General features: G+C 38.6%; 42 non-coding genes across 42 annotated transcripts; all 42 read right to left on the reverse strand.

Annotated features, from left to right (window-relative positions):
- Positions 1 to 105: 105 nt before the first annotated feature.
- TRNAR-UCG (transfer RNA arginine (anticodon UCG)) lies at positions 106 to 178 on the reverse strand. The gene has a single exon. It is a non-coding gene; the product is annotated as a tRNA-Arg (tRNA).
- Positions 179 to 516: 338 nt separating this feature from the next.
- On the reverse strand, positions 517 to 589 carry TRNAR-UCG (transfer RNA arginine (anticodon UCG)). Its single transcript has one exon. It is a non-coding gene; the product is annotated as a tRNA-Arg (tRNA).
- Positions 590 to 926: 337 nt separating this feature from the next.
- On the reverse strand, positions 927 to 999 carry TRNAR-UCG (transfer RNA arginine (anticodon UCG)). The gene has a single exon. It is a non-coding gene; the product is annotated as a tRNA-Arg (tRNA).
- Positions 1,000 to 1,132: 133 nt separating this feature from the next.
- TRNAR-UCG (transfer RNA arginine (anticodon UCG)) lies at positions 1,133 to 1,205 on the reverse strand. Its single transcript has one exon. It is a non-coding gene; the product is annotated as a tRNA-Arg (tRNA).
- A 541-nt stretch (positions 1,206 to 1,746) lies between these two features.
- TRNAR-UCG (transfer RNA arginine (anticodon UCG)) lies at positions 1,747 to 1,819 on the reverse strand. The gene has a single exon. It is a non-coding gene; the product is annotated as a tRNA-Arg (tRNA).
- A 750-nt stretch (positions 1,820 to 2,569) lies between these two features.
- On the reverse strand, positions 2,570 to 2,642 carry TRNAR-UCG (transfer RNA arginine (anticodon UCG)). Its single transcript has one exon. It is a non-coding gene; the product is annotated as a tRNA-Arg (tRNA).
- A 339-nt stretch (positions 2,643 to 2,981) lies between these two features.
- On the reverse strand, positions 2,982 to 3,054 carry TRNAR-UCG (transfer RNA arginine (anticodon UCG)). Its single transcript has one exon. It is a non-coding gene; the product is annotated as a tRNA-Arg (tRNA).
- A 340-nt stretch (positions 3,055 to 3,394) lies between these two features.
- On the reverse strand, positions 3,395 to 3,467 carry TRNAR-UCG (transfer RNA arginine (anticodon UCG)). The gene has a single exon. It is a non-coding gene; the product is annotated as a tRNA-Arg (tRNA).
- Positions 3,468 to 3,805: 338 nt separating this feature from the next.
- TRNAR-UCG (transfer RNA arginine (anticodon UCG)) lies at positions 3,806 to 3,878 on the reverse strand. Its single transcript has one exon. It is a non-coding gene; the product is annotated as a tRNA-Arg (tRNA).
- Positions 3,879 to 4,216: 338 nt separating this feature from the next.
- Positions 4,217 to 4,289, reverse strand: TRNAR-UCG (transfer RNA arginine (anticodon UCG)). Its single transcript has one exon. It is a non-coding gene; the product is annotated as a tRNA-Arg (tRNA).
- A 337-nt stretch (positions 4,290 to 4,626) lies between these two features.
- TRNAR-UCG (transfer RNA arginine (anticodon UCG)) lies at positions 4,627 to 4,699 on the reverse strand. Its single transcript has one exon. It is a non-coding gene; the product is annotated as a tRNA-Arg (tRNA).
- A 132-nt stretch (positions 4,700 to 4,831) lies between these two features.
- Positions 4,832 to 4,904, reverse strand: TRNAR-UCG (transfer RNA arginine (anticodon UCG)). Its single transcript has one exon. It is a non-coding gene; the product is annotated as a tRNA-Arg (tRNA).
- A 336-nt stretch (positions 4,905 to 5,240) lies between these two features.
- On the reverse strand, positions 5,241 to 5,313 carry TRNAR-UCG (transfer RNA arginine (anticodon UCG)). The gene has a single exon. It is a non-coding gene; the product is annotated as a tRNA-Arg (tRNA).
- Positions 5,314 to 5,651: 338 nt separating this feature from the next.
- Positions 5,652 to 5,724, reverse strand: TRNAR-UCG (transfer RNA arginine (anticodon UCG)). Its single transcript has one exon. It is a non-coding gene; the product is annotated as a tRNA-Arg (tRNA).
- Positions 5,725 to 6,473: 749 nt separating this feature from the next.
- On the reverse strand, positions 6,474 to 6,546 carry TRNAR-UCG (transfer RNA arginine (anticodon UCG)). The gene has a single exon. It is a non-coding gene; the product is annotated as a tRNA-Arg (tRNA).
- Positions 6,547 to 6,884: 338 nt separating this feature from the next.
- On the reverse strand, positions 6,885 to 6,957 carry TRNAR-UCG (transfer RNA arginine (anticodon UCG)). Its single transcript has one exon. It is a non-coding gene; the product is annotated as a tRNA-Arg (tRNA).
- Positions 6,958 to 7,295: 338 nt separating this feature from the next.
- TRNAR-UCG (transfer RNA arginine (anticodon UCG)) lies at positions 7,296 to 7,368 on the reverse strand. Its single transcript has one exon. It is a non-coding gene; the product is annotated as a tRNA-Arg (tRNA).
- Positions 7,369 to 7,705: 337 nt separating this feature from the next.
- TRNAR-UCG (transfer RNA arginine (anticodon UCG)) lies at positions 7,706 to 7,778 on the reverse strand. Its single transcript has one exon. It is a non-coding gene; the product is annotated as a tRNA-Arg (tRNA).
- A 337-nt stretch (positions 7,779 to 8,115) lies between these two features.
- Positions 8,116 to 8,188, reverse strand: TRNAR-UCG (transfer RNA arginine (anticodon UCG)). The gene has a single exon. It is a non-coding gene; the product is annotated as a tRNA-Arg (tRNA).
- A 338-nt stretch (positions 8,189 to 8,526) lies between these two features.
- Positions 8,527 to 8,599, reverse strand: TRNAR-UCG (transfer RNA arginine (anticodon UCG)). The gene has a single exon. It is a non-coding gene; the product is annotated as a tRNA-Arg (tRNA).
- A 133-nt stretch (positions 8,600 to 8,732) lies between these two features.
- Positions 8,733 to 8,805, reverse strand: TRNAR-UCG (transfer RNA arginine (anticodon UCG)). The gene has a single exon. It is a non-coding gene; the product is annotated as a tRNA-Arg (tRNA).
- Positions 8,806 to 9,141: 336 nt separating this feature from the next.
- On the reverse strand, positions 9,142 to 9,214 carry TRNAR-UCG (transfer RNA arginine (anticodon UCG)). The gene has a single exon. It is a non-coding gene; the product is annotated as a tRNA-Arg (tRNA).
- A 132-nt stretch (positions 9,215 to 9,346) lies between these two features.
- Positions 9,347 to 9,419, reverse strand: TRNAR-UCG (transfer RNA arginine (anticodon UCG)). Its single transcript has one exon. It is a non-coding gene; the product is annotated as a tRNA-Arg (tRNA).
- A 338-nt stretch (positions 9,420 to 9,757) lies between these two features.
- On the reverse strand, positions 9,758 to 9,830 carry TRNAR-UCG (transfer RNA arginine (anticodon UCG)). The gene has a single exon. It is a non-coding gene; the product is annotated as a tRNA-Arg (tRNA).
- A 338-nt stretch (positions 9,831 to 10,168) lies between these two features.
- Positions 10,169 to 10,241, reverse strand: TRNAR-UCG (transfer RNA arginine (anticodon UCG)). The gene has a single exon. It is a non-coding gene; the product is annotated as a tRNA-Arg (tRNA).
- A 133-nt stretch (positions 10,242 to 10,374) lies between these two features.
- TRNAR-UCG (transfer RNA arginine (anticodon UCG)) lies at positions 10,375 to 10,447 on the reverse strand. Its single transcript has one exon. It is a non-coding gene; the product is annotated as a tRNA-Arg (tRNA).
- A 338-nt stretch (positions 10,448 to 10,785) lies between these two features.
- TRNAR-UCG (transfer RNA arginine (anticodon UCG)) lies at positions 10,786 to 10,858 on the reverse strand. The gene has a single exon. It is a non-coding gene; the product is annotated as a tRNA-Arg (tRNA).
- Positions 10,859 to 10,990: 132 nt separating this feature from the next.
- TRNAR-UCG (transfer RNA arginine (anticodon UCG)) lies at positions 10,991 to 11,063 on the reverse strand. Its single transcript has one exon. It is a non-coding gene; the product is annotated as a tRNA-Arg (tRNA).
- Positions 11,064 to 11,400: 337 nt separating this feature from the next.
- On the reverse strand, positions 11,401 to 11,473 carry TRNAR-UCG (transfer RNA arginine (anticodon UCG)). The gene has a single exon. It is a non-coding gene; the product is annotated as a tRNA-Arg (tRNA).
- Positions 11,474 to 11,811: 338 nt separating this feature from the next.
- TRNAR-UCG (transfer RNA arginine (anticodon UCG)) lies at positions 11,812 to 11,884 on the reverse strand. Its single transcript has one exon. It is a non-coding gene; the product is annotated as a tRNA-Arg (tRNA).
- A 133-nt stretch (positions 11,885 to 12,017) lies between these two features.
- TRNAP-UGG (transfer RNA proline (anticodon UGG)) lies at positions 12,018 to 12,090 on the reverse strand. The gene has a single exon. It is a non-coding gene; the product is annotated as a tRNA-Pro (tRNA).
- A 336-nt stretch (positions 12,091 to 12,426) lies between these two features.
- TRNAR-UCG (transfer RNA arginine (anticodon UCG)) lies at positions 12,427 to 12,500 on the reverse strand. The gene has a single exon. It is a non-coding gene; the product is annotated as a tRNA-Arg (tRNA).
- A 132-nt stretch (positions 12,501 to 12,632) lies between these two features.
- On the reverse strand, positions 12,633 to 12,705 carry TRNAR-UCG (transfer RNA arginine (anticodon UCG)). The gene has a single exon. It is a non-coding gene; the product is annotated as a tRNA-Arg (tRNA).
- A 133-nt stretch (positions 12,706 to 12,838) lies between these two features.
- Positions 12,839 to 12,911, reverse strand: TRNAR-UCG (transfer RNA arginine (anticodon UCG)). The gene has a single exon. It is a non-coding gene; the product is annotated as a tRNA-Arg (tRNA).
- Positions 12,912 to 13,248: 337 nt separating this feature from the next.
- On the reverse strand, positions 13,249 to 13,321 carry TRNAR-UCG (transfer RNA arginine (anticodon UCG)). The gene has a single exon. It is a non-coding gene; the product is annotated as a tRNA-Arg (tRNA).
- Positions 13,322 to 13,659: 338 nt separating this feature from the next.
- Positions 13,660 to 13,732, reverse strand: TRNAR-UCG (transfer RNA arginine (anticodon UCG)). The gene has a single exon. It is a non-coding gene; the product is annotated as a tRNA-Arg (tRNA).
- A 133-nt stretch (positions 13,733 to 13,865) lies between these two features.
- Positions 13,866 to 13,938, reverse strand: TRNAP-UGG (transfer RNA proline (anticodon UGG)). The gene has a single exon. It is a non-coding gene; the product is annotated as a tRNA-Pro (tRNA).
- Positions 13,939 to 14,273: 335 nt separating this feature from the next.
- On the reverse strand, positions 14,274 to 14,346 carry TRNAR-UCG (transfer RNA arginine (anticodon UCG)). The gene has a single exon. It is a non-coding gene; the product is annotated as a tRNA-Arg (tRNA).
- A 132-nt stretch (positions 14,347 to 14,478) lies between these two features.
- On the reverse strand, positions 14,479 to 14,551 carry TRNAR-UCG (transfer RNA arginine (anticodon UCG)). Its single transcript has one exon. It is a non-coding gene; the product is annotated as a tRNA-Arg (tRNA).
- A 338-nt stretch (positions 14,552 to 14,889) lies between these two features.
- TRNAR-UCG (transfer RNA arginine (anticodon UCG)) lies at positions 14,890 to 14,962 on the reverse strand. The gene has a single exon. It is a non-coding gene; the product is annotated as a tRNA-Arg (tRNA).
- A 338-nt stretch (positions 14,963 to 15,300) lies between these two features.
- Positions 15,301 to 15,373, reverse strand: TRNAR-UCG (transfer RNA arginine (anticodon UCG)). The gene has a single exon. It is a non-coding gene; the product is annotated as a tRNA-Arg (tRNA).
- A 133-nt stretch (positions 15,374 to 15,506) lies between these two features.
- TRNAP-UGG (transfer RNA proline (anticodon UGG)) lies at positions 15,507 to 15,579 on the reverse strand. The gene has a single exon. It is a non-coding gene; the product is annotated as a tRNA-Pro (tRNA).
- Between the last annotated feature and the right edge of the window lie 33 nt (positions 15,580 to 15,612).

The following is a 15,612-nucleotide window of genomic DNA, read 5'->3' on the forward strand; positions in this document are numbered from 1 at the left end:
AAAAAATAAGCGTCCTCCCAAATTTCACATTTAAATACAGAGATGCATTATAAAAAGGAAGCAAACGGCATTTTTTTCACGTTTATGGAAAAATGTTACACTTTTCGTCCGCGACAGGACTCGAACCTGCAATCTTCTGATTCGAAGTCAGACGCCTTATCCATTAGGCCACGCGGACTTGTTATAGTTGGAAAGCAGATTTGTATAAAAATAAGCGTCCTCCCAAATTTGACTTTAAAATACACTCATGCATTATAAAAGTGAAGAAAACGGTATTTTTTTCACGTCTATGGAAAAAAGTTACACTCATCGTCCGCGACAGGACTCGACCCTGCAATCTTCTGATTCGAAGTCAGACTCCTTATCCATTAGGCCACGCGGACTTATTACACTTGGAAAACAGCATTGTAAAAAAAAAAAGCTTCCTCCCAAATTTCACATTAAAATACAGAGATGCATTATGAAAAGAAAGCAAACGGCATTTTTTCCACGTTTATGGAAAAAAGTTACACTTTTCGTCCGCGACAGGACTCGAACCTGCAATCTTCTGATTCGAAGTCAGACGCCTTATCCATTAGGCCACGCAGACTTGTTATAGTTGGAAAGCAGATTTGAATAAAAATAAGCGTCCTCCCAAATTTGACATTAAAATACACTCATGCATTATTAAAGTGAAGAAAACGGTAATTTTTTCACGTCTATGGAAAAAAAGTTACACTCATCGTCCGCGACAGGACTCGAACCTGCAATCTTCTGATTCGAAGTCAGACTCCTTATCCATTAGGCCACGCGGACTTATTACACTTGGAAAACAGCATTGTAAAAAAAAAGCTTCCTCCCAAATTTCACAATAAAATACAGAGATGCATTATAAAAAGAAAGCAAACGGCATTTTTTCCACGTTTATGGAAAAATGTTACACTTTTCGTCCGCGACAGGACTCGAACCTGCAATCTTCTGATTCGAAGTCAGACGCCTTATCCATTAGGCCACGCAGACTTGTTATAGTTGGAAAGCAGATTTGAATAAAAATAAGCGTCCTCCCAAATTTGACATTAAAATACACTCATGCATTATTGAAGTGAAGAAAACGGTATTTTTTTCACGTCTATGGAAAAAAAGTTACACTCATCGTCCGCGACAGGACTCGAACCTGCAATCTTCTGATTCGAAGTCAGACGCCTTATCCATTAGGCCACGCGGACTTATTACACTTGGAAAACAGCATTGTAAAAAAATAAGCGTCCTCCCAAATTTCACATTAAAATACAGAGATGCATTATAAAAAGGAAGCAAACGGCATTTTTTTCACGTTTATGGAAAAATTTTACACTTTTCGTCCGCGACAGGACTCGAACATGCAATCTTCTGATTCGAAGTCAGACGCCTTATCCATTAGGCCACGCGGACTTGTTATAGTTGGAAAGCAGATGTGTATAAAAATAAGCATCCTCCCAAATTTGACATTAAAATACACTCACGCATTATTAAAGTGAAGAAAACGGTATTTTTTTCACGTCTATGGAAAAAAGTTACACTCATCGTCCGCGACAGGACTCGAAACTGCAATCTTCTGATTCGAAGTCAGACGCCTTATCCATTAGGCCACGCGGACTTATTACACTTGGAAAACAGCATTGTAAAATAAAAGCGTCATCCCAAATTTCACATTACAATACAGAGATGCATTATAAAAAGTAAGCAAACGGCATTTTTTTCACGTTTATGGAAAAATGTTACACTTTTTGTCCGCGACAGGACTCGAACCTGCAATCTTCTGATTCGAAGTCAGACGCCTTATCCATTAGGCCACGCGGACTTGTTATAGTTGGAAAGCAGATTTGTATAAAAATAAGCGTCCTCACAAATTTGACTTTAAAATACACTCATGCATTATTAAAGTGAAGAAAACGGTATTTTTTTCACGTCTATGGAAAAAAGTTACACTCAGCGTCCGCGACAGGACTCGAAACTGCAATCTTTTGATTCGAAGTCAGACGCCTTATCCATTAGGCCACGCGGACTTATTACACTTGGAAAACAGCATTGTAAAAAAATAAGCGTCCTCCCAAATTTCTCCATTAAAATACAGAGATGCATTATAAAAAGGAAGCAAACGGCATTTTTTTCACGTTTATGGAAAAATGTTACACTTTTCGTCCGCGAAAGGATTCGAACCTGCAATCTTCTGATTCGAAGTCAGACGCCTTATCCATTAGGCCACGCGGACTTGTTATAGTTGGAAAGCAGATTTGTATAAAAATAAGCGTCCTCCCAAATTTGACTTTAAAATACACTCATGCATTATAAAAGTGAAGAAAACGGTATTTTTTTCACGTCTATGGAAAAAAGTTACACTCATCGTCCGCGACAGGACTCGACCCTGCAATCTTCTGATTCGAAGTCAGACTCCTTATCCATTAGGCCACGCGGACTTATTACACTTGGAAAACAGCATTGTAAAAAAAAAAAAGCTTCCTCCCAAATTTCACATTAAAATACAGAGATGCATTATAAAAAGAAAGCAAACGGCATTTTTTCCACGTTTATGGAAAAATGTTACACTTTTCGTCCGCGACAGGACTCGAACCTGCAATCTTCTGATTCGAAGTCAGACGCCTTATCCATTAGGCCACGCAGACTTGTTATAGTTGGAAAGCAGATTTGAATAAAAATAAGCGTCCTCCCAAATTTGACATTAAAATACACTCATGCATTATTAAAGTGAAGAAAACGGTAATTTTTTCACGTCTATGGAAAAAAGTTACACTCATCGTCCGCGACAGGACTCGACCCTGCAATCTTCTGATTCGAAGTCAGACTCCTTATCCATTAGGCCACGCGGACTTATTACACTTGGAAAACAGCATTGTAAAAAAAAAAAAGCTTCCTCCCAAATTTCACATTAAAATACAGAGATGCATTATAAAAAGAAAGCAAACGGCATTTTTTCCACGTTTATGGAAAAATGTTACACTTTTCGTCCGCGACAGGACTCGAACCTGCAATCTTCTGATTCGAAGTCAGACGCCTTATCCATTAGGCCACGCAGACTTGTTATAGTTGGAAAGCAGATTTGAATAAAAATAAGCGTCCTCCCAAATTTGACATTAAAATACACTCATGCATTATTAAAGTGAAGAAAACGGTAATTTTTTCACGTCTATGGAAAAAAAGTTACACTCATCGTCCGCGACAGGACTCGAACCTGCAATCTTCTGATTCGAAGTCAGACTCCTTATCCATTAGGCCACGCGGACTTATTACACTTGGAAAACAGCATTGTAAAAAAAAAAAAGCTTCCTCCCAAATTTCACATTAAAATACAGAGATGCATTATAAAAAGAAAGCAAACGGCATTTTTTCCACGTTTATGGAAAAATGTTACACTTTTCGTCCGCGACAGGACTCGAACCTGCAATCTTCTGATTCGAAGTCAGACGCCTTATCCATTAGGCCACGCAGACTTGTTATAGTTGGAAAGCAGATTTGAATAAAAATAAGCGTCCTCCCAAATTTGACATTAAAATACACTCATGCATTATTAAAGTGAAGAAAACGGTAATTTTTTCACGTCTATGGAAAAAAAGTTACACTCATCGTCCGCGACAGGACTCGAACCTGCAATCTTCTGATTCGAAGTCAGACTCCTTATCCATTAGGCCACGCGGACTTATTACACTTGGAAAACAGCATTGTAAAAAAAAAAGCTTCCTCCCAAATTTCACAATAAAATACAGAGATGCATTATAAAAAGAAAGCAAACGGCATTTTTTCCACATTTATGGAAAAATGTTACACTTTTCGTCCGCGACAGGACTCGAACCTGCAATCTTCTGATTCGAAGTCAGACGCCTTATCCATTAGGCCACGCAGACTTGTTATAGTTGGAAAGCAGATTTGAATAAAAATAAGCGTCCTCCCAAATTTGACATTAAAATACACTCATGCATTATTGAAGTGAAGAAAACGGTATTTTTTTCACGTCTATGGAAAAAAAGTTACACTCATCGTCCGCGACAGGACTCGAACCTGCAATCTTCTGATTCGAAGTCAGACTCCTTATCCATTAGGCCACGCGGACTTATTACACTTGGAAAACAGCATTGTAAAAAAAAAAGCTTCCTCCCAAATTTCACAATAAAATACAGAGATGCATTATAAAAAGAAAGCAAACGGCATTTTTTCCACGTTTATGGAAAAATGTTACACTTTTCGTCCGCGACAGGACTCGAACCTGCAATCTTCTGATTCGAAGTCAGACGCCTTATCCATTAAGCCACGCGGACTGATTATAGTTGGAAAGCAGATTTGTATAAAAATAAGCGTCCTACCAAATTTGACTTTAAAATACACTCATGCATTATAAAAGTGAAGAAAACGGTATTTTTTTCACGTCTATGGAAAAAAGTTACACTCATCGTCCGCGACAGGACTCGACCCTGCAATCTTCTGATTCGAAGTCAGACTCCTTATCCATTAGGCCACGCGGACTTATTACACTTGGAAAACAGCATTGTAAAAAAAAAAGCTTCCTCCCAAATTTCACAATAAAATACAGAGATGCATTATAAAAAGAAAGCAAACGGCATTTTTTCCACGTTTATGGAAAAATGTTACACTTTTCGTCCGCGACAGGACTCGAACCTGCAATCTTCTGATTCGAAGTCAGACGCCTTATCCATTAGGCCACGCAGACTTGTTATAGTTGGAAAGCAGATTTGAATAAAAATAAGCGTCCTCCCAAATTTGACATTAAAATACACTCATGCATTATAAAAGTGAAGAAAACGGTATTTTTTTCACGTCTATGGAAAAAAGTTACACTCATCGTCCGCGACAGGACTCGAACCTGCAATCTTCTGATTCGAAGTCAGACGCCTTATCCATTAGGCCACGCGGACTTATTACACTTGGAAAGCAGATTTGTATAAAAATAAGCGTCCTCCCAAATTTGACATTAAAATACACTCATGCATTATTAAAGTGAAGAAAACGGTATTTTTTTCACGTCTATGGAAAAAAGTTACACTCATCGTCCGCGACAGGACTCGAAACTGCAATCTTCTGATTCGAAGTCAGACGCCTTATCCATTAGGCCACGCGGACTTATTACACTTGGAAAACAGCATTGTAAAAAAAAAGCGTCATCCCAAATTTCACATTACAATACAGAGATGCATTATAAAAAGGAAGCAAACGGCATTTTTTTCACGTTTATGGAAAAATGTTACACTTTTCGTCCGCGACAGGACTCGAACCTGCAATCTTCTGATTCGAAGTCAGACGCCTTATCCATTAGGCCACGCAGACTTGTTATAGTTGGAAAGCAGATTTGAATAAAAATAAGCGTCCTCCCAAATTTGACATTAAAATACACTCATGCATTATTAAAGTGAAGAAAACGGTAATTTTTTCACGTCTATGGAAAAAAAGTTACACTCATCGTCCGCGACAGGACTCGAACCTGCAATCTTCTGATTCGAAGTCAGACTCCTTATCCATTAGGCCACGCGGACTTATTACACTTGGAAAACAGCATTGTAAAAAAAAAAGCTTCCTCCCAAATTTCACAATAAAATACAGAGATGCATTATAAAAAGAAAGCAAACGGCATTTTTTCCACATTTATGGAAAAATGTTACACTTTTCGTCCGCGACAGGACTCGAACCTGCAATCTTCTGATTCGAAGTCAGACGCCTTATCCATTAGGCCACGCAGACTTGTTATAGTTGGAAAGCAGATTTGAATAAAAATAAGCGTCCTCCCAAATTTGACATTAAAATACACTCATGCATTATTGAAGTGAAGAAAACGGTATTTTTTTCACGTCTATGGAAAAAAAGTTACACTCATCGTCCGCGACAGGACTCGAAACTGCAATCTTCTGATTCGAAGTCAGACGCCTTATCCATAAGGCCACGCGGACTTATTACACTTGGAAAACAGCATTGTAAAAAAATAAGCGTCCTCCCAAATTTCTCCATTAAAATACAGAGATGCATTATAAAAAGGAAGCAAACGGCATTTTTTTCACGTTTATGGAAAAATGTTACACTCTTCGTCCGCGAAAGGACTCGAACCTGCAATCTTCTGATTCGAAGTCAGACGCCTTATCCATTAGGCCACGCGGACTTGTTATAGTTGGAAAGCAGATTTGTATAAAAATAAGCGTCCTACCAAATTTGACTTTAAAATACACTCATGCATTATAAAAGTGAAGAAAACGGTATTTTTTTCACGTCTATGGAAAAAAGTTACACTCAACGTCCGCGACAGGACTCGACCCTGCAATCTTCTGATTCGAAGTTAGACTCCTTATCCATTAGGCCACGCGGACTTATTACACTTGGAAAACAGCATTGTAAAAAAAAAAGCTTCCTCCCAAATTTCACAATAAAATACAGAGATGCATTATAAAAAGAAAGCAAACGGCATTTTTTCCACGTTTATGGAAAAATGTTACACTTTTCGTCCGCGACAGGACTCGAACCTGCAATCTTCTGATTCGAAGTCAGACGCCTTATCCATTAGGCCACGCAGACTTGTTATAGTTGGAAAGCAGATTTGAATAAAAATAAGCGTCCTCCCAAATTTGACATTAAAATACACTCATGCATTATTGAAGTGAAGAAAACGGTATTTTTTTCACGTCTATGGAAAAAAAGTTACACTCATCGTCCGCGACAGGACTCGAACCTGCAATCTTCTGATTCGAAGTCAGACTCCTTATCCATTAGGCCACGCGGACTTATTACACTTGGAAAACAGCATTGTAAAAAAAAAAGCTTCCTCCCAAATTTCACAATAAAATACAGAGATGCATTATAAAAAGAAAGCAAACGGCATTTTTTCCACATTTATGGAAAAATGTTACACTTTTCGTCCGCGACAGGACTCGAACCTGCAATCTTCTGATTCGAAGTCAGACGCCTTATCCATTAGGCCACGCAGACTTGTTATAGTTGGAAAGCAGATTTGAATAAAAATAAGCGTCCTCCCAAATTTGACATTAAAATACACTCATGCATTATTGAAGTGAAGAAAACGGTATTTTTTTCACGTCTATGGAAAAAAAGTTACACTCATCGTCCGCGACAGGACTCGAACCTGCAATCTTCTGATTCGAAGTCAGACGCCTTATCCATTAGACCACGCGGACTTATTACACTTGGAAAACAGCATTGTAAAAAAAAAAGCTTCCTCCCAAATTTCACAATAAAATACAGAGATGCATTATAAAAAGAAAGCAAACGGCATTTTTTCCACATTTATGGAAAAATGTTACACTTTTCGTCCGCGACAGGACTCGAACCTGCAATCTTCTGATTCGAAGTCAGACGCCTTATCCATTAGGCCACGCAGACTTGTTATAGTTGGAAAGCAGATTTGAATAAAAATAAGCGTCCTCCCAAATTTGACATTAAAATACACTCATGCATTATTGAAGTGAAGAAAACGGTATTTTTTTCACGTCTATGGAAAAAAAGTTACACTCATCGTCCGCGACAGGACTCGAACCTGCAATCTTCTGATTCGAAGTCAGACGCCTTATCCATTAGACCACGCGGACTTATTACACTTGGAAAACAGCATTGTAAAAAAAAAAGCTTCCTCCCAAATTTCACAATAAATACAGAGATGCATTATAAAAAGAAAGCAAACGGCATTTTTTCCACATTTATGGAAAAATGTTACACTTTTCGTCCGCGACAGGACTCGAACCTGCAATCTTCTGATTCGAAGTCAGACGCCTTATCCATTAGGCCACGCAGACTTGTTATAGTTGGAAAGCAGATTTGAATAAAAATAAGCGTCCTCCCAAATTTGACATTAAAATACACTCATGCATTATTGAAGTGAAGAAAACGGTATTTTTTCACGTCTATGGAAAAAAAGTTACACTCATCGTCCGCGACAGGACTCGAACCTGCAATCTTCTGATTCGAAGTCAGACGCCTTATCCATTAGACCACGCTGACTTATTACACTTGGAAAACAGCATTGTAAAAAAAAAAGCTTCCTCCCAAATTTCACAATAAAATACAGAGATGCATTATAAAAAGAAAGCAAACGGCATTTTTTCCACATTTATGGAAAAATGTTACACTTTTCGTCCGCGACAGGACTCGAACCTGCAATCTTCTGATTCGAAGTCAGACGCCTTATCCATTAGGCCACGCAGACTTGTTATAGTTGGAAAGCAGATTTGAATAAAAATAAGCGTCCTCCCAAATTTGACATTAAAATACACTCATGCATTATTGAAGTGAAGAAAACGGTATTTTTTTCACGTCTATGGAAAAAAAGTTACACTCATCGTCCGCGACAGGACTCGAACCTGCAATCTTCTGATTCGAAGTCAGACGCCTTATCCATTAGACCACGCGGACTTATTACACTTGGAAAACAGCATTGTAAAAAAATAAGCGTCCTCCCAAATTTCACATTAAAATACAGAGATGCATTATAAAAAGGAAGCAAACGGCATTTTTTTCACGTTTATGGAAAAATGTTACACTTTTCGTCCGCGACAGGACTCGAACCTGCAATCTTCTGATTCGAAGTCAGACGCCTTATCCATTAGGCCACGCGGACTTGTTATAGTTGGAAAGCAGATTTGTATAAAAATAAGCGTCCTCCCAAATTTGACATTAAAATACACTCATGCATTATTAAAGTGAAGAAAACGGTATTTTTTTCACGTCTATGGAAAAAAAGTTACACTCGTCGTCCGCGACAGGACTCGAACCTGCAATCTTCTGATTCGAAGTCAGACGCCTTATCCATTAGGCCACGCGGACTTGTTATAGTTGGAAAGCAGATGTGTATAAAAATAAGCATCCTCCCAAATTTGACATTAAAATACACTCACGCATTATTAAAGTGAAGAAAACGGTATTTTTTTCACGTCTATGGAAAAAAGTTACACTCATCGTCCGCGACAGGACTCGAAACTGCAATCTTCTGATTCGAAGTTAGACGCCTTATCCATTAGGCCACGCGGACTTATTACACTTGGAAAACAGCATTGTAAAAAAAAAGCGTCATCCCAAATTTCACATTACAATACAGAGATGCATTATAAAAAGTAAGCAAACGGCATTTTTTTCACGTTTATGGAAAAATGTTACACTTTTTGTCCGCGACAGGACTCGAACCTGCAATCTTCTGATTCGAAGTCAGACGCCTTATCCATTAGGCCACGCGGACTTGTTATAGTTGGAAAGCAGATTTGTATAAAAATAAGCGTCCTCCCAAATTTGACTTTAAAATACACTCATGCATTATTAAAGTGAAGAAAACGGTATTTTTTTCACGTCTATGGAAAAAAGTTACACTCAGCGTCCGCGACAGGACTCGAACCTGCAATCTTCTGATTCGAAGTCAGACGCCTTATCCATTAGGCCACGCGGACTTGTTATAGTTGGAAAGCAGATTTGTATAAAAATAAGCGTCCTCCCAAATTTGACTTTAAAATACACTCATGCATTATAAAAGTGAAGAAAACGGTATTTTTTTCACGTCTATGGAAAAAAGTTACACTCATCGTCCGCGACAGGACTCGACCCTGCAATCTTCTGATTCGAAGTCAGACTCCTTATCCATTAGGCCACACGGACTTATTACACTTGGAAAACAGCATTGTAAAAAAAAAAAGCTTCCTCCCAAATTTCACATTAAAATACAGAGATGCATTATAAAAAGAAAGCAAACGGCATTTTTTCCACGTTTATGGAAAAAAGTTACACTTTTCGTCCGCGACAGGACTCGAACCTGCAATCTTCTGATTCGAAGTCAGACGCCTTATCCATTAGGCCACGCAGACTTGTTATAGTTGGAAAGCAGATTTGAATAAAAATAAGCGTCCTCCCAAATTTGACATTAAAATACACTCATGCATTATTAAAGTGAAGAAAACGGTAATTTTTTCACGTCTATGGAAAAAAAGTTACACTCATCGTCCGCGACAGGACTCGAACCTGCAATCTTCTGATTCGAAGTCAGACTCCTTATCCATTAGGCCACGCGGACTTATTACACTAGGAAAACAGCATTGTAAAAAAAAAAGCTTCCTCCCAAATTTCACAATAAAATACAGAGATGCATTATAAAAAGAAAGCAAACGGCATTTTTTCCACGTTTATGGAAAAATGTTACACTTTTCGTCCGCGACAGGACTCGAACCTGCAATCTTCTGATTCGAAGTCAGACGCCTTATCCATTAGGCCACGCAGACTTGTTATAGTTGGAAAGCAGATTTGAATAAAAATAAGCGTCCTCCCAAATTTGACATTAAAATACACTCATGCATTATTGAAGTGAAGAAAACGGTATTTTTTTCACGTCTATGGAAAAAAAGTTACACTCATCGTCCGCGACAGGACTCGAACCTGCAATCTTCTGATTCGAAGTCAGACGCCTTATCCATTAGGCCACGCGGACTTATTACACTTGGAAAACAGCATTGTAAAAAAATAAGCGTCCTCCCAAATTTCACATTAAAATACAGAGATGCATTATAAAAAGGAAGCAAACGGCATTTTTTTCACGTTTATGGAAAAATGTTACACTTTTCGTCCGCGACAGGACTCGAACCTGCAATCTTCTGATTAGAAGTCAGACGCCTTATCCATTAGGCCACGCGGACTTGTGACAGTTGGAAAGCAGATTTGTATAAAAATAAGCGTCCTCCCAAATTTGACATTAAAATACACTCATGCATTATTAAAGTGAAGAAAACGGTATTTTTTTCACGTCTATGGAAAAAAAGTTACACTCATCGTCCGCGACAGGACTCGAACCTGCAATCTTCTGATTCGAAGTCAGACGCCTTATCCATTAGGCCACGCGGACTTATTACACTTGGAAAACAGCATTGTATAAAAATAAGCGTCCTCCCAAATTTCACATTAAAATACAGTGATGCATTATAAAAAGGAAGCAAACGGCATTTTTTTCACGTTTATGGAAAAATGTTACACTTTTCGTCCGCGACAGGACTCGAACCTGCAATCTTCTGATTCGAAGTCAGACGCCTTATCCATTAGGCCACGCGGACTTGTTATAGTTGGAAAGCAGATTTGTATAAAAATAAGCGTCCTCCCAAATTTGACTTTAAAATACACTCATGCATTATAAAAGTGAAGAAAACGGTATTTTTTTCACGTCTATGGAAAAAAGTTACACTCATCGTCCGCGACAGGACTCGACCCTGCAATCTTCTGATTCGAAGTCAGACTCCTTATCCATTAGGCCACGCGGACTTATTACACTTGGAAAACAGCATTGTAAAAAAAAAAGCTTCCTCCCAAATTTCACAATAAAATACAGAGATGCATTATAAAAAGAAAGCAGACGGCATTTTTTCCACGTTTATGGAAAAATGTTACACTTTTCGTCCGCGACAGGACTCGAACCTGCAATCTTCTGATTCGAAGTCAGACGCCTTATCCATTAGGCCACGCAGACTTGTTATAGTTGGAAAGCAGATTTGAATAAAAATAAGCGTCCTCCCAAATTTGACATTAAAATACACTCATGCATTATTGAAGTGAAGAAAACGGTATTTTTTTCACGTCTGTGGAAAAAAAGTTACACTCATCGTCCGCGACAGGACTCGAACCTGCAATCTTCTGATTCGAAGTCAGACGCCTTATCCATTAGACCACGCGGACTTATTACACTTGGAAAACAGCATTGTAAAAAAATAAGCGTCCTCCCAAATTTCACATTAAAATACAGAGATGCATTATAAAAAGGAAGCAAACGGCATTTTTTTCACGTTTATGGAAAAATGTTACACTTTTCGTCCGCGACAGGACTCGAACCTGCAATCTTCTGATTCGAAGTCAGACGCCTTATCCATTAGGCCACGCGGACTTGTTATAGTTGGAAAGCAGATTTGTATAAAAATAAGCGTCCTCCCAAATTTGACATTAAAATACACTCATGCATTATTAAAGTGAAGAAAACGGTATTTTTTTCACGTCTATGGAAAAAAAGTTACACTCATCGTCCGCGACAGGACTCGAACCTGCAATCTTCTGATTCCAAGTCAGACGCCTTATCCATTAGGCCACGCGGACTTATTACACTTGGAAAACAGCATTGTATAAAAATAAGCGTCCTCCCAAATTTCACATTAAAATACAGAGATGCATCATAAAAAGGAAGCAAACGGCATTTTTTTCACGTCTATGGAAAAAAGTTACACTCATCGTCCGCGACAGGACTCGAAACTGCAATCTTCTGATTCGAAGTCAGACGCCTTATCCATTAGGCCACGCGGACTTATTACACTTGGAAAACAGCATTGTAAAAAAAAAGCGTCATCCCAAATTTCACATTACAATACAGAGATGCATTATAAAAAGTAAGCAAACGGCATTTTTTTCACGTTTATGGAAAAATGTTACACTTTTTGTCCGCGACAGGGACTCGAACCTGCAATCTTCTGATTCGAAGTCAGACGCCTTATCCATTAGGCCACGCGGACTTGTTATAGTTGGAAAGCAGATTTGTATAAAAATAAGCGTCCTCCCAAATTTGACTTTAAAATACACTCTTGCATTATTAAAGTGAAGAAAACTGTATTTTTTTCACGTCTATGGAAAAAAGTTACACTCAGCGTCCGCGACAGGACTCGAACCTGCAATCTTCTGATTCGAAGTCAGACGCCTTATCCATTAGGCCACGCGGACTTGTTATAGTTGGAAAGCAGATTTGTATAAAAATAAGCGTCCTCCCAAATTTGACTTTAAAATACACTCATGCATTATAAAAGTGAAGAAAACGGTATTTTTTTCACGTCTATGGAAAAAAAGTTACACTCATCGTCCGCGACAGGACTCGAACCTGCAATCTTCTGATTCGAAGTCAGACGCCTTATCCATTAGGCCACGCGGACTTATTACACTTGGAAAACAGCATTGTATAAAAATAAGCGTCCTCCCAAATTTCACATTAAAATACAGTGATGCATTATAAAAAGGAAGCAAACGGCATTTTTTTCACGTTTATGGAAAAATGTTACACTTTTCGTCCGCGACAGGACTCGAACCTGCAATCTTCTGATTCGAAGTCAGACGCCTTATCCATAAGGCCACGCGGACTTATTACACTTGGAAAACAGCATTGTAAAAAAAAAAGCTTCCTCCCAAATTTCACAATAAAATACAGAGATGCATTATAAAAAGAAAGCAGACGGCATTTTTTCCACGTTTATGGAAAAATGTTACACTTTTCGTCCGCGACAGGACTCGAACCTGCAATCTTCTGATTCGAAGTCAGACGCCTTATCCATTAGGCTACGCAGACTTGTTATAGTTGGAAAGCAGATTTGAATAAAAATAAGCGTCCTCCCAAATTTGACATTAAAATACACTCATGCATTATTGAAGTGAAGAAAACGGTATTTTTTTCACGTCTGTGGAAAAAAAGTTACACTCATCGTCCGCGACAGGACTCGAACCTGCAATCTTCTGATTCGAAGTCAGACGCCTTCTCCATTAGACCACGCGGACTTATTACACTTGGAAAACAGCATTGTAAAAAAATAAGCGTCCTCCCAAATTTCACATTAAAATACAGAGATGCATTATAAAAAGGAAGCAAACGGCATTTTTTTCACGTTTATGGAAAAATGTTACACTTTTCGTCCGCGACAGGACTCGAACCTGCAATCTTCTGATTCGAAGTCAGACGCCTTATCCATTAGGCCACGCGGACTTGTTATAGTTGGAAAGCAGATTTGTATAAAAATAAGCGTCCTCCCAAATTTGACATTAAAATACACTCATGCATTATTAAAGTGAAGAAAACGGTATTTTTTTCACGTCTATGGAAAAAAAGTTACACTCATCGTCCGCGACAGGACTCGAACCTGCAATCTTCTGATTCCAAGTCAGACGCCTTATCCATTAGGCCACGCGGACTTATTACACTTGGAAAACAGCATTGTATAAAAATAAGCGTCCTCCCAAATTTCACATTAAAATACAGAGATGCATCATAAAAAGGAAGCAAACGGCATTTTTTTCACGTCTATGGAAAAAAGTTACACTCATCGTCCGCGACAGGACTCGAAACTGCAATCTTCTGATTCGAAGTCAGACGCCTTATCCATTAGGCCACGCGGACTTATTACACTTGGAAAACAGCATTGTAAAAAAAAAGCGTCATCCAAATTTCACATTACAATACAGAGATGCATTATAAAAAGTAAGCAAACGGCATTTTTTTCACGTTTATGGAAAAATGTTACACTTTTTGTCCGCGACAGGACTCGAACCTGCAATCTTCTGATTCGAAGTCAGACGCCTTATCCATTAGGCCACGCGGACTTGTTATAGTTGGAAAGCAGATTTGTATAAAAATAAGCGTCCTCCCAAATTTGACTTTAAAATACACTCATGCATTATTAAAGTGAAGAAAACGGTATTTTTTTCACGTCTATGGAAAAAAGTTACACTCAGCGTCCGCGACAGGACTCGAACCTGCAATCTTCTGATTCGAAGTCAGACGCCTTATCCATTAGGCCACGCGGACTTGTTATAGTTGGAAAGCAGATTTGTATAAAAATAAGCGTCCTCCCAAATTTGACTTTAAAATACACTCATGCATTATAAAAGTGAAGAAAACGGTATTTTTTTCACGTCTATGGAAAAACGTTACACTCATCGTCCGCGACAGGACTCGACCCTGCAATCTTCTGATTCGAAGTCAGACTCCTTATCCATTAGGCCACGCGGACTTATTACACTTGGAAAACAGCATTGTAAAAAAAAAAAGCTTCCTCCCAAATTTCACATTAAAATACAGAGATGCATTATAAAAAGAAAGCAAACGGCATTTTTTCCACGTTTATGGAAAAAAGTTACACTTTTCGTCCGCGACAGGACTCGAACCTGCAATCTTCTGATTCGAAGTCAGACGCCTTATCCATTAGGCCACGCAGACTTGTTATAGTTGGAAAGCAGATTTGAATAAAAATAAGCGTCCTCCCAAATTTGACATTAAAATACACTCATGCATTATTAAAGTGAAGAAAACGGTAATTTTTTCACGTCTATGGAAAAAAAGTTACACTCATCGTCCGCGACAGGACTCGAACCTGCAATCTTCTGATTCGAAGTCAGACTCCTTATCCATTAGGCCACGCGGACTTATTACACTTGGAAAACAGCATTGTAAAAAAATAAGCGTCCTCCCAAATTTCACATTAAAATACAGAGATGCATTATAAAAAGGAAGCAAACGGCATTTTTTTCACGTTTATGGAAAAATGTTACACTTTTCGTCCGCGACAGGACTCGAACCTGCAATCTTCTGATTCGAAGTCAGACGCCTTATCCATTAGGCCACGCGGACTTGTTATAGTTGGAAAGCAGATTTGTATAAAAATAAGCGTCCTCCCAAATTTGACATTAAAATACACTCATGCATTATTAAAGTGAAGAAAACGGTATTTTTTTCACGTCTATGGAAAAAAAGTTACACTCATCGTCCGCGACAGGACTCGAACCTGCAATCTTCTGATTCCAAGTCAGACGCCTTATCCATTAGGCCACGCGGACTTATTACACTTGGAAAACAGCATTGTATAAAAA

The sequence above is a fragment of the Parasteatoda tepidariorum genome, chromosome 3, assembly GCF_982258835.1.
Source record: "Parasteatoda tepidariorum strain Cologne lab strain chromosome 3, Ptep-v5.0, whole genome shotgun sequence".
NCBI classification, from domain to species: Eukaryota; Metazoa; Arthropoda; class Arachnida; order Araneae; family Theridiidae; genus Parasteatoda; species Parasteatoda tepidariorum.